This window comes from Propithecus coquereli, unplaced genomic scaffold (genome assembly GCF_000956105.1).
Source record: "Propithecus coquereli isolate 6110/MARCELLA unplaced genomic scaffold, Pcoq_1.0 Scaffold217, whole genome shotgun sequence".
Classification (NCBI taxonomy): Eukaryota; Metazoa; Chordata; class Mammalia; order Primates; family Indriidae; genus Propithecus; species Propithecus coquereli.
Window position 1 is genome coordinate 3,279,171 of NW_012146856.1, and position 12,876 is coordinate 3,292,046.

At 34.6% G+C, this 12,876-nt stretch overlaps 1 protein-coding gene across 1 annotated transcript in view; it reads left to right on the forward strand.

Annotated features, from left to right (window-relative positions):
• Positions 1–12,876, forward strand: part of PTPN4 (protein tyrosine phosphatase, non-receptor type 4 (megakaryocyte)) — a 169,541-nt gene that overhangs the window by 90,058 nt on the left and 66,607 nt on the right. The window lies entirely within an intron of this gene.

Below are 12,876 nucleotides of genomic sequence, written 5' to 3' on the forward strand. Positions count from 1 at the left end.
GAAGAAAAGGAACTCGATGTAATACTAAGTTACTAAAATATATTTCTTAAAAACAGTACAGATTGAGCATCCTTAATCTGAAAATTTGAAATTTGAAATGCTCTAAAATCTGAAACTTTTTGAACACTGATACTACACCACAAATGGAAATTCTACACCTGCCCTTATGTGATCAGTTGGAGTCAAAACAAGTCAAAAACTTTTTTTCATGCACAAATCATCAAACATATTGTATAAAATTACTTTCAGGTTATGTGTATAAGGTATAAATGAAAATAAGTGAAGATATATCTCATGTGTATGCAGATGTTTCAAAATCTGAAAAAATCATAATCTGAAACACTTCTGAACCCACACACTTTAGATAAGGGTAACTCAATCTGCAGCACTTTTTCATTCATAACACTGTTCAACTTTGATTTTTTTTGTGAATCCAGTTTTCTGTAACATAGTTTCTTTCAAGAAGCGATTTCTTGATTTGAATAGAAAATCATATTGTTTATTGGTTCAGAATTCAGTTTTACTTTAACGTATGGTTCAGACTACTCTGGGAGAAACTAAAGTTGTGTTGTATATTGGCTAAGAGTCTAAACTAGAGAGCCAAGACTACCTGGTTTGAAATTCTGATAAGGTTATTTACGTATAACCTTACTTACTTATAACTTCTCATAACCTTGGCCACATTATTGTAGGTCTCTGCTTCTCTGTTTCCTTATAGGTAAATTGGGGATAATAAAACCGTCTGTCTCTGGAGTTCTTGTAAGCCTTAAATGAGTTTATATACACAAAATGTTCCCAGAATGGTGCCTAGCACATGGTAGGCACTGAAGAAACATTAACTCTTATTAAGAAAACGTACTTTCATTTAGTAATGGCCCATGTATCTCAAACAGTTTGGCAAACTATGGCTACTTCCTGTTTTTATATGGCCCATAGGCTAAGATTGTTTTGTACATTTTAAATAGCTGAAAAAAAATCTAAAGAAGAATAACATTTGTGGTATGTGAAATTTTATAAAATTCTGTGTCCATAAATAGACACCTACTGGAACACAAATACCCTCACTTGTTGTTTGTATATTTTCTGTGACTGCTTTTACACAATGGCAGAGTTAAGTAGTTGCCACAGAGACCATATGGCCTGAAAGCCTAAAGTATTTACTCTACAGCCCTTTCCATTCAAAGGTTTTTCGACCCTGATCTAAAATAGACCAAGAATTTTAATAGATTGCCTAAATGTGGTGAGGGGGCTATTTTGGTGTAAAAGTAAATCTCATTTATAGTGTTCTATACATAGCATATCTGAATCAAGTGTTTGAAGATAAACCAGATTTTAAAAATACACCAATAATGAAAAGTCTGTTCTGAAAGGAAATGGTTTGTATGTACATTTAGCAAAATATTGATGATATATTTGTATTTGGTTTAAAGAAATAGTTCATCAAATCTTTAAACAAGGAAAATAAAAAAAAATTTTTTTGAGGAATCATGTTTGTTATGATCAAGCATTTGCAGGCTATTGGCTCCTTTTTCTAGTATCATTAATGAATAAAAGGTGGTCATCTTGGCTTTTGTAATTTGCTGCTTTTGCTCTGCTATATTCTGATAATAACAGATATTAGAACTGGGTATGAAATAGGAGTAAATCTATTTTTAAAGGCTTTACATTTAGGTCACTGGCTCTTAAACTTGTGTTGATAAGAATCACTTGGGATTCTTGTTAAATATAAACAGTATGGACCTCATCCCTTCTATATCAGAATGTGTAGAACAGTACTTCTAAAACCATCTGTGATGAAACAAACAATTCTTTCCCCAGTCTGTCATTATTATATTATTTATAATGTCTTTTGAAAAATATAATTAAAATAAATTACTAGAAAATTATAATAAAATGGAGAAATAAAACAAAGACATAAAAATTACAAGTCTTACTGTTTTACTGTTAAGATTCAACAGACATAAAATTACTCTGCCAGATTATTCTAAAAGTCTCCAGCACTCTCATTTCTCTACTTGTAAATCGACACTTGCCTGTGTACCACACTCTGAGAAGCACTGCTCTGGAGGATGCCTTAGAATTTGTATGTTTCAGAAGCACCCTGTGTGATTAAAATGCAGATATGGTATATGAGCCAAATTTTAAGACATACTGCTTTCAAGTTATATCTAAAAGTGAATGGCATTGCTACAGCCATAAGAAAAGCCAGGGGCTTTTGAATCTTGCTGTATTTTTGTATTTCTGGAAAATAAGAAAATATTCTGGAAAATAATAATTTGGGTTACTGAAAATGTGCCCTCCAGATAAGTTAGATGTTACTACACAGAACTAAGTGTGTTTTGTAGAAGATTTTATTTGACTGCTGTAATTTTTCCAGATAAGTAGCCTTTTTCTAATTAAGCCGTATTTGTGATTGAACTCATTTTTAACCTAATGATGTCTTTACAGAGGCTTGTCTCCTGCAGAAGCAGAATTTAATTACCTAAACACAGCACGTACCTTAGAACTCTATGGAGTAGAATTCCACTATGCAAGGGTAAGTGAAGAAAACTTACTTTAATGTTGTTGAATCATGCTCCATTACTTAGTATCATATTTTTTAGGATTAGGTAACAAGTGTAATAACTTCTGATTGCTGCCCAACATAGTTGCACTGAAATTTTTTTCTGAATATAATTATTTTCATAATAACTTAAGATTGAATATCTGATGAGAAGGGTGGTTAAAGTGGATTCTTCATGTTATTTTTGTTTAAGGTGGTGGGTTTTTTTTTTTTTTGAGACAGAGTCTCACTCTTTTTGCCCGGGCTAGAGTGGGTGCCGTGGCGTCAGCCTAGCTCACAGCAACCTCAAACTCCTGGGCTCTGCCTCAGCCTCCCGAGTAGCTGGGACTACAGGCATTCACCACCATGCCCGGCTAATTTTTTCTATATATTTTTAGTTGGCCGATTAATTTCTTTCTAATTTTAGTAGAGGCGGGGTCTCGCTCTTGCAAAGGCTGGTGTCGAACTCCTGAGCTCAAACAATCCGCCCGCCTCGGCCTCCCAGAGTGCTAGGATTACAGGCATGAGCCACCGCGCCTGGCCTGAGGTGGTGTTTTTTGTTTTAAGATAATTTTTGCAGACCATGAGAGACAGTACCTTTAGTATATTTATTTTAAAAAATAAAGGTTATCAGAAAAATGGTTTTTATGTACTTTTATTATAATCGTGATGATAAAAGTTCTCACAGCACTGAAGCCTGTATTATTGCACTTAATTTTCATCATTTAGTGGCATTATTATACATTTTTATTTAAAAAGCTCAAAATGGATCATACCAACATATTATCATATTTTGGTTTTATCTCTCCTGCATCTCTTTATTAAAATGGAATTTGTAATCATTGGCTTTTTCTGTACAACAATCTGTAACTTCTTTTTCCTTGTGTCACACTTTGCTGGCTTTGCAAGACTATTATCCTCCTGCCATAAGCCTATTTGTGAGTGGCTGTGATTCATTGTGTGTCCACCTATATTCCTTCTCATGATTTCTTTATCAGAAGGTTACATTTTTTTCGAAGTACTTGGATTACAGCTATTCTCCATAACCAGTGAAAAGTGGAATTATAGATAATAATAGATTGAGTTGATCATAGGGTTTGTATTCTCTTGGGATAAATTATTAAGCCTAATAAGTATATCAGCCTGAAAGGGAAAGATTTTTCTTAGATAATTATTTTGAATTTATTTCAATACGTGGACACTCACAGGTACACAGGCAAATAGTTGTTTAAGTACTCAAAGTTCTATTTCATATAATGGTTTTATACTTACTTAGGACCTCACCTGACCATGTTCTTGGAGGGGAGCTTTAGTTTAGTTCGTTCTTGTGTTTCATAAAGCCTATGTCAATCTCTCCTTTAAAAGACCAGATGACTTGTTTTCCTTAAATGATTATATCTTGTAATTCTGAGTGTTTTTCTTATTGCATTTAAAATGTGTCTCTCACAAACTTTTTGTTTTCTTTAAAATATGCCCCTTTGGCTGGGCACAGTGGCTCATGCCTGTAATCCTACCACTCTCAGAGGCTGAGGCAAGAAGATTGCTAGAGCCTCAGGAGTTTGAGACCAGCCTGAGCAAGAGTGAGAACCTGCCTCTACTAAAAATAGAAACAATTAGCTGGGTGTAATGGCTCATGCCTATAGTGTCAGCTACTCGGGAGGCTGAGGCAGAAGGATCGCTTGAGCCCAGGAGTTGAGGTTGCAGTGAGCTATGAAGACACCACTGCACTCTACCCAGGGCAACAGAGTTGAAACTCTGTCTCAAAAAAAAAAAAAAAGATATGCTCCTTTACTGTCCTTCTTTATTTGGGGCCTGTTACTTTTGAACATGATTCTCCAGAATGTAATGTAGTGATCAATATTTGTGCACCTAGAGTTTGTTTTTTATCATAATAAAGTTTAAAACTGATGGAACCTTAAGTATGTGAATTAAACTGTGGTTAAAAATAAAAAGACAGCCAAAATTAGTTGTTTTAGTCCTTAATGGTTTTCTAAATGCAATTTTATATTTGCAGAGATTGCCATCAATGAAATACAAAGAGTGTTAGACTTTCCTTTTTTACATTTAAATAACAAGGCTAGATCTCATACATAATTCACCATATTGTTATTTATTAATTTGATTAAGGTAGGTTTTTTTTGTTGTTTAAATTATTATATTATAAAACTGTTTCTCAGCCCTAAATGCAGAGTACAAGATTAAAGGAATTTAAATTTAAAATGGTCAAAGTTAGTTAGAAACATATTTTGTACAGAAAAGAAAAGGCTAGGAAGGAGTGTTTTTCTTGTATGTGGATACTGAGAACTTAAGAAGAAAATGTACAAATGTTCAATGAACATGAAGGGAGATTTTCTGCCATCAAGAATAAAAGGACAGGCCGGGCACAGTGGCTCACGCCTGTAATCCTAGCACTCTGGGAGGCCGAGGCGGGTGGATCGCTCGAGGTCAGGAGTTCGAGACCAGCCTGAACAAGAGTGAGACCCCGTCTCTACTAAAAATAGAAAGAAATTAGCCAAACAACTAAAAATAGAAAAAAGTTAGCCAGGTGTGGTGGCGCGTGCCTGTAGTCCCAGCTATTTGGGAGGCTGAGGCAGGAGGATTGCTTGAGCCCAGGAGTTTGAGGTTGCTGTGAGCTAGGCTGACTCCACAGCACTCTAGCCCGGGCAACAGAGTGAGACTCTCTCTCAAAAAAAAAAAAAAGAATAAAAGGACAAAAGGTAGATGAGTGTAGAGCATTCATTGTGGCGGTTCTGTTATGTGCCTTGCACAATATTGGCACCAAGAATTACTTAGCAAACAAAACATTAATCATCCCTGCTTTCATGGAGCTCACAGGATAGTGGAGGAGAGAGAAATGGAACATGTGTTAACAATTAAATATGTGAGGATACGAAGGGGAAAGTATAGAATGCTATGGAATCATATGGCAGGAACATGGCCAGCCTACAAGCAGAACGTAGAGAATGCTTCTTAGAGGAAGTAATATATTTACTGAAGCCAGAAGAATGAGTAAAGATGAGCCAAGAGAATGGTTTTCAGAGCTATCAGCATGAATGAAGACCTGAAATCAAGAGAGGATATGGCATGTTTGAAAATATAAAAAACATTTAGTATAGCTAGAAGATTTTATGAATAAAGGAATAGAGAATTGTAGAAAAGTAAAAATGAATGACAACTTTAGTATAGAAAGGAAAAAAAGATTTGTGGGAAGGTAGCAAAAGGATATATTATTTTCAAAGTAACATAGTAAGTAGATTTTTTGTGTTTAATTCTGTGAGTTATAACGTATATATGGATTCTTATAATTAGTATCTCATCAGAATACACAGCAGTTTCATCATGTTAAAAAAACCCATGTTCATGCTGTTCCTTTGTAGTCAAAGTTTGCACTCACCCCTAATCCCTGGTGGCCACCGGTTTATTCTCTGATACTGTAGTTTTGTCTTTTCCGAAATCTCTTGTAACAATATTCATATAATTTTAACTATATTTGCCTAAGAAGCTTTCATTCTTAGTTATCTAAATGTAAATGTGATCACAGAAGGCTTGGCTTTAGGTTTTTAATTCGGTATAAGATGCTGTAAATTAGCCCTAAAACAATTCCAACCAAGTTTAGGCTTAGTCGTGAATATCTTATTTCCATAGATATTTGTAATAGTGATGGAGATAATTCTACTAAAATAACTTTTGCCCTTCAAAGTTTCAAGAAAAGGAAAACTTAATTATGCTATTTTGATTATTCATTCATTCAGTGAATATTTATTGAGCACCTACTATATTTCTGGTCCCGTTTATAGACACTGTGGATACAGCAGTGAATAAGTAGATAAAATCTAATCCTCATGAAGTTTGCATTCTGGTGAGCAAGACAAGACTATAAATAAACAATTATATCAGAGTATATAGTATGTGATTCCATGAGAGTAGAGTTTAGTAACAGGCAAAATACCAGTCTATATTGATAGAAGTCAGAATAGCAGTCATCTCTGGAGGAATGTTATTAACTGGGAGACTCCTGAGGGAGACTTCTGCGTTTTTACAAATGTTCTGTGTATCGGTTTGTGGTAGTTACATAGCAGTGTGTATGGGTATATATATGCATGTGTAAAATTTTAAGTTGTGCATTTAAGATTTGTGCATTTTATACAAATGTATATTGTACTTCAAATTTTAAAAAATTTAAAAAGGTAATATGTCATAAAGCAATAGATGCTGTGGAGAAAAATTAATCTGAGAAAGGGAATTGGGACAACCAAAAATGGGTTGTCCAGGAAAGCCTAACTGAGAAGGTAAATAGACCTGAAGGAGCACCATGCAAACATCTGGGAGGAGATCATTCTAAGAAGAGGAAACACCAGTGAAAGGCCATGCAATAGTGTGTGTAGCAGGCCAAGTGATAGCAAAGAGCCCATTATGACTGGCATAGTGTGAGCAAAGAGAGGAGAGTATTAGGAGATAAGGTCAAAGCAGACCAGAACTTTATAAGACACTTTAAGGACTTTGGCTTTTAATTATAAGCAAGGCTGTTAAAAAGTTTTGAGGAGATAAGACATGTTGTCATTTACATTTTTAAAAACTAACAGTGGCTGCTGTTTTGAGAGTAGACTAAAGACACTAAGGGAAGAGGCCAGTTAAAAGACTGCTGCAGTGATCCAGGTGAGAGGTAATGGTGGTTGTAGCAGTAGGGTGGTGAAAAGTAATCAGATTCTGAATATATTTGGAATGTGGAAGTGACAGCTTTTTCTGATCTACTGGCTATGGGGTATGAAAGAAAAAGGATTCAGGAATTATTCCAACATTTTTGGCCTGAATGTTCACTAAGTTGAGAAAGACTGGGGAGAAGCAGCAGGCTTGGGAGTGAGAGTCCAAAATTAGTGGTGGGTCATGTTACATTTGAAAAAACTTTTTACAAATCCAAATGAAAGAGGGTAGGCAATTCAATTTATGGATGAGAAGTTCAAAGGAAACGTCTGGACTAGAGATACACATTTGGGAATTGTTAGCTTACGGTTAATATTTAAAACTATGAGATGAGACCACTAAGGGTGCATATCTAGTAGATATTGAAGAGAAGAGGTCCTCAAAGCTGGAATACTTAAAAGTTTTAAAGTTGGAGAGATGAGGAAGAACCAGGAGAGGAGACCAAGAAGGAACAGCCATTTAGATAGAAGTAAAGTCTTTCTGTAAAAGACACAATTGTATATCTTCGAAGCCTAGTGAGTTGAGAGTGGTCAACTATGTTATATGATGCTGATAAGTCAAGTAAAATGAAAACAGAGAACTGGATTAGAAAAATAGAAGTCACTGGTGACTTTGTAAGAGCAGTTTTGGAGATATAGTGATGGCCAGAAGCTGATGAGAAAAAAATTCAAGAAAGACTGTGACAACAGTACTTTTGAGGGATTTTTGCGATGCAGGACACAGGTTAATAGTAACAAGAAACACCAATACAGCGTTTGCTAAGTGCCAGCCACTCTTCCTAGGGCTTTACATATATTAGTTCCACTTATTCCTTAAAACAACCCTGTGAGGTAGGAGTATTATTATCTCCACCTTACAGACAAGAAAAATAGGAAGTTAAGTAACTTGACAATATGATACCTATTTCTGTATTTAAGAACCAATTTATAGCTTCTTTCTAAAACCTCATTTTTAATCTTCATGTATTTGAAGACTTTTGACAGATTGGTTAATCAAATAATTTTAAATGTAATCCCTTGGAACAGAGAAAAGGATCTCTTCTGTCAGAATGGAGCTCTATATACGACTTCATCCATGGCACCCTAGAGCATTCAAATCACACAATGATTTTTCATAATTCTGCTGTGTATTTTCACTGATTGTTACCCATCTAGGTGTAGTGTTACTTCATTTTTTGTCAACCATCTTTATATATCAAACATCTTTATGAAAGCATGAGTAGATCTCTACCTATTTTCATTTTCACTGAATAAGTTGTTTATGTTCTCATGCTCTGGTAGCCTATATAAAGCACACAGACTTTTTTTAATCATTCGTGAATATATAAGCCTAATGCCTTTATGCCTAACTACATTAAAAATATACATACATGAAAAATTTAAACTAACGATATATGAGAAAACAAAGCTAAAAGGTAAAATAATTTCAATATATGTTACAAAAAATTTTTAAATATCCATGTTCTATAAAGAGTTTCCACAAAGGATAATTTTATAAAAGTTATAAATAGAAATATAGGAAAAACAAATACAACAAGCATTTTATAGGAGAAATACAAATGACCACATTATGTAATTGTTATTCCTAATAATCTAAAATGTAACAATGAGGACAACAATGAGATATCAAATTAGGAAAAATCCAAAGGATTAAAAACATCCATTTTGGTCAGAGTATGGGAAAATAGATGCTCTGATCCATTGTTGAAACATAAATTGGTATAACCCTTTTGGAGGGTAAATATTAGTATGAATATAATCTTTGACCACTTCCATTTCTGAGACACTCTATCCTTTAGCACATTGACTGCCACACTGGAAAAAAAAATTTTTTCCTTGGAGCCATGGTGTTTTATTATGAAAATAGAATAAAAACTTGGGAAAAAAAATGATCCTTTCTAATTTAATGAAAAATTTATTTTTTATTTTCTGTATTTTTGATAAAAAAGTGATATAAAAACTTGAAAAATAGTAATGTAAAAAGTAATGTGAAAACTTGAAAAATAGTTCATAAAGGTACAGTGTTTTTCTTGACTTGTCAGGCTTAAGTATAATTTATTTATTTATTTATTTATTTAGAGACAGAATCTTACTCTATTGCCTGGGCTAGAGTGCCGTGGCGTCAGCCTAGCTCACAGCAACCTCAAACTCCTGGGCTCAAGCAATCCTCCTGCCTCAGCCTCCCGAGTAGCTGGGACTACAGGCATGCGCCACCATGCCCAGCTAATTTTTTCTGTATAGATTTTTAGTTGTGCAAGTAATTTCTTTCTATTTTTAGTAGAGACGGGTTCTCACTCTTGCTCAGGCTGGTCTCAAACTCCTGAGCTCAAACGATCCACCCGCCTCTGCCTCCCAGAGTGCTAGGATTACAGGCATGAGCCACCATGCCCGGCCTAAGTATAATTTAAAGTTAAACATAAACAGAAAAAAGAAATTTATTGACTTCTATTCATTTAATCCACATTTTTATAATTAAATTATCAATATTAATTATAACAATAAGAACATCAATAAGTAAGATTTCTGCGAACCAGCTTCAGGGATTTGCCCAGGTTTTGCTTCACGAGGCCCTGAGCTCAAAACTTGCAGAGTTAAATACAACTCACGTGGCAGTTAATGTGTTAAAATATTTATAGAAGTGTTAGAAATATTTGTAGAAACATAAAAATATAGAAGAATATACATCAATGTGTTAATAGTGGTTATCTCTGGAAATGAAGGAAAGAGGCAGACAAGGTGGGGGAGTCTTTGAACTCTTATTTGATATCTGTATGTCATTTTGCATTAATAATTAGAAATAATTAAGGTAATTATTTTTAACAGCTGCCCTATACCACTTAAATTTGTTCCCATCCACACACCATTAAATTTTAGTGGGTGTAAGTTATTGTTCTCTTAACTAATTAGTTTGTGTATAGAGTAATAGTCTCCAAAGGAATGGTGGGGAGGGCGTCTATATGCCACAAAGGAAAGTAAAATGAACAAGTGGGATATTATAGAAAATAATACAATATCTATTCATATTCGTCTTAATTCTCATCCTTTTTTGAGACAGAGTCTTGCTCTGTTGCCTGGGCTAGAGTGCAGTGGTGTCATCATAGCTCACAGCGACCTCAAACTCCTGGGCTCAAGCAATCCTCCTGCCTCAGCCTCCTGAGTAGCTGGAACTACAGGCACCCACCACCATGCCCAGCTAGGTTTTTTTTTTTTTTTTTTTTACTTTTAGTTGCCTGGCTGATTTTTTCTGTTTTTAGTAGAGGTCTCGCTCTTGCTCAGGCTGGTCTCAAACTCCTGACCTCAAGTGATCCTCCTGCCTCAGCCTCCCATCATCCTTTTTACATTGCTATTTTTAAGCCTGCTATTGTAAAATCAAACATAGACATGTATATTTTAGTGAATTATTGCAAGGTGAACATCCTGATAACTACCACCCAGCTCAAGCAGTACAACTTTGTTGCCTACTCCAGAAACCTTCTTCCAATAACAGCTCTTTCCTATGCAGTGTTTTATTGTTGTTGTTTTTAAGATTTTTATCACCCAAGTGTGCCTTCCTGCATACTATAGCTTGATCTTGCTGCTTTTTGTGTGTTTTTTAAGCAGATAATTTTAAATCTCTTAATCTATGGTTTATTCCTTCTTTCCTTACACTTCTTAGAATTTACCTAGTGAAGACCTAGATCATTTCACCTGTAGTTTGTTATAGTCTGGATTTCGTTGACCATGTATTCATGATACAGTTCAACATGTTTTGCTGTCTTCTGTATTCCCCATAGATTAGGAGCTTGATCCAGAGGCATGGTCAGATTCAGGATTGATCTCTTTGTTATGTTCTTTTGTTAGGAGGAGCATAATGCCTCGTTTTTTTATCTTTTTTGATGCTAGCAGCCATTTATGCTCAATGCCTAGATCTATTAATTCACTGGAGGATGCAAAATAGAGATGTCCTAATTCTTTTTGTTTTTAATTATTCACTCGAATGATTTTATAAGGAGTCACTTCCCTTCTTTTACTATTCACTTACCCAGTGGTATAGCTAATACAGGAATATCTCTTTACTGTAGCCTGCCTTAGTAGATGGTAGAGGAGGTAAGGAATATGTTTCCAGGTAAAGTGTATCTATAGTTTGCCTTATTCAATATGGGGTTCTCAGTCCATGCCTTCTGGGGATCATTCTGAATTCTAATTCCCTGTCCCCAGTGTCCACAGTTGTTATTTTAGACAGGCTACACACACTTCTATTTCCTATAGCTTAATCCAGTTGGGGTGGAATTGTGGGATTGGTAGGAGCTAATTACCTTAGCTGCTCCCTCCCTGATCATCCTGACAGTAATTTGAGGGCCCTTTTATTTCTTTTATCCATTGTCTGTGCACTTACAGACTTTGTTTCTGTTTCTACCTCCACATAGAGCAATCTCTTTTGCGCATAGTTTGAGTTGTGGTTTCTTGGACTATTTTTGTTCTCTTCTCTCTCTGTAAATCTAATCTTATCCACTTTATGTCTTTAAGGAGTCCTCACAGTGTCTGGTCCATTGATAACATATGTTCAAATGTTAAGATTGTTTTCAATTATTACAGATTCTTTCTCTTTTCATATATCTGATGTTTTATAAAGTTGAGGGCAGAAGGGCTGATAGGAGCATATAATTTAGTCTTCCATGTTTTAGGATCAGTCTGCCATCTTATCCAACCTTCTAATTGATGTTCTTTAAAAATTGATTTAAGACTGATAATAGTATACAGTAGTGCTAGTTATTGATAAATAAGGAAAAACAACCAGACAAATTAGATGTATACTGTTGCATTTGACCACTTATGTATTATCCTACCTAACAGATGAATTTAATAAGATTTTATATAATTAGAAGTTATCGAAACTGCATTTTAAAGGATTTATTCTAAAAAGATGATTATGAAATCTTGTTTATATTTTGATTAATTCTATCTTCTGAGCAGATGAATGGTAGGAGGTAAAAGCATGCTTGCTGTGTTAGGTTGCCTGTAGAATGTTTCAAATGAAAAAGCAAAACTGTTTCAAGGTTCATTAGCATTTAAGAAAAGTGTTTTTATTCTATCCATTCTCTAATTAATGCAGGTTAGCTATTCAAATTGAGGCATTCATTATGAAAACTCTTAACTCATTCTTCAAGGCACAATTCAAATTTTCTTCTCTAGAGTCTTCCAAACTCTCCAGGAATTTTTCTCTTCTCTGTACTCCCATGATGTTTCTAAATGTGTTATGTAGGACTTCTTATTATGTTTTAAATATTGTTTTGTTACAGGTTCCCCTTAACCAAACTCTGAACTGCTTCATGTTTTATTCATTTTTGCAATCTTAGCATCACATTTACTCAGTGATTGGATCTTAATAGTTTTAGAAATGGAAAAATGGATACTAAGTCATCATTTACAAAAAGAAGGCCTTTGATTTCTGGATTTTAGCTTCCTACTCCAAAAAGTCAGTTCTAGTCATTAATGATTAGAAATCCTGAGATCATTTTTATCTTAAATTAATGAATTTTGATAATGAAACATTTAAGTTTGTCCTTTATTTTTGTGTAGTAACAACCATTTGAGTTTATAAATATTATACAATTCTGTGCTACCTTTAAAAATGTCACGTTGTATTAAAAAAAC